The sequence below is a fragment of the Asparagus officinalis genome, chromosome 7 (assembly GCF_001876935.1).
Source record: "Asparagus officinalis chromosome 7, Aspof.V1, whole genome shotgun sequence".
NCBI lineage: Eukaryota > Viridiplantae > Streptophyta > Magnoliopsida > Asparagales > Asparagaceae > Asparagus > Asparagus officinalis.
In genome coordinates, this window is record NC_033800.1 from 88899934 (window position 1) to 88901957 (window position 2024).

A 2024-nucleotide genomic window follows, 5' to 3' on the forward strand; every position below is an offset into this window, starting at 1 on the left:
TGTGACGCCCCTGTTTTCACACATGGCTGCAGTCCAAGGTGAACCCAGAGAGGTCAAACCTGCCATGCACCCATACTATACATAAACACGTTTCACCAATCACAGTGATATCCTCTAGTGGAGTCAAATAAGATAGTACAGGTACGAACAGGTATAAACGAGATGACGACAAGAAATAGAGAAAAAAAATAGAAATATTTGATAAATCTCTATATAATCAGATCTTAACAAATATAAAAGAAGACATGTCCAACCATCTGATACAAATAATCTAAAATCTCAACTAGAAATATAAACTAAACATGTGTGGAGCAGATCTACTATGAATATGTGACGGTGACTATGTTGAAAGTCCGTCAACCTGCGGCTCTCCGAAACTCTGCTCCGCTGCCTGAAAAGAAGAGAAAACCACAGCGTCAGAGCGCTAGCAAGATCATCTCCATCCGCCCCCAGGGGAAAGGCTACTAAGTATGATGGAGGCTTTACCTATAAGTGCATAGTCTACCTAGATCATTTACCCTGTACTAAGCTGGGGCTAATACTTAGAAACTCATAACACGAGACTAGTACGTCGAGCGAAATAATCCAAACAAGGAAACCCTCATGTATATACCATATGTCTCAAATTATGAATCACTAAATATTAACTCCAAACCTAGAATAAAAGAATACAAGAAAGACAATATAGTAAAATACCATATCATACACTCCGAAAATGTCATATCAACTCCTCATACTACTATTAGTGGGCAAAACTAATATCAATATACTATCTCATGTAACTAAGTTGTGAAATACCTTCACATTGGATCATATCAATGATGTCAAAATCCACCTACACTTAGGTTATTTATCAAATCGTCCTTCTTGGAAATTCTTTAACTCATTGCACCCTCGTGCGGACCGGTAAAAAGATATGTCAATTCATCACACTCCCGTGCGGACCAATAGTTAGGTATATCAACCTCTGCGCATCTCTGTGCGGACCGATAAGTAGGTATGTTAACCTCTGCGCATTTTCATGCGGACCGATAAAGGAGTATAGTCCATCTGCGGTCTCATTGCAGGTCCCGACTAAAGCGCTCGGAGTGTAGTCCATCCGCGATCTCATTGCGGGACCTGACTAACCCCACCCAACCGTTCGTAATTATAATGAACTATAAAAGTCGTCACTCGTAACGATCGCAAACTATTTTTAGCATCCCAAATACTAAAATCGGTGTGACAGGCGATAGTTAAAAGTTCGAATTGATCCATACATAAAAGCAAAACAAACAAGTAGACTTGTACAGTTCAACACGGAGAACCAAATATTATTAAACAAATTTGAATTCAAATGATCAACTGTGAGAAGAAAATGAATTCAAGATATACACATAATAAATATACTATCCAACTTATTTGGACACGAAACTTCCAAACTTTTGGCAAACAATTTATAATTTGAAACACGTAACTTAAAAGAAAAGCAAATCTCATATGTGTTTAAACTTAGATCGAAGTTTTATTGCCAAAACTTCAAGAATAGCAGGCATTTAATGGAAGTTGACTAAAATCAATGTAAAGAAAAATCTGCTGCAGTATTTTAATTTCATCAAAATATTAATCAAGATTATCGGACTTTCTTCAGAGACATCTCATGACAATTTAAAACTGGGATCAAAAATTAGACTAAGGCTCAGCTTAACTAGAGATTGATTGAGCACTTATTGCTCAATTTACAAGATTGATACTTAATTGATAACGAAGATGGCCAATGAAAAGCACGTTTCCCATCCTACTGACAAATCTTATAAGATTGAACTATCGATTGTGAATTATGTCTGTATTCACATTTGTATCAATGATTAATTAGAGTATTTGCACAAATTTAAAAATAAAATAAAATTTACCAATCAAAAGCATCTCTAATGATCATGATCATCTAAACTTGATAATTAATACAGATTTATTTTACTGTTTATACCAGTAACTTAAGATTTAACATCATAGATTAGGCTCTAACACATTAGATTAACCCTAAA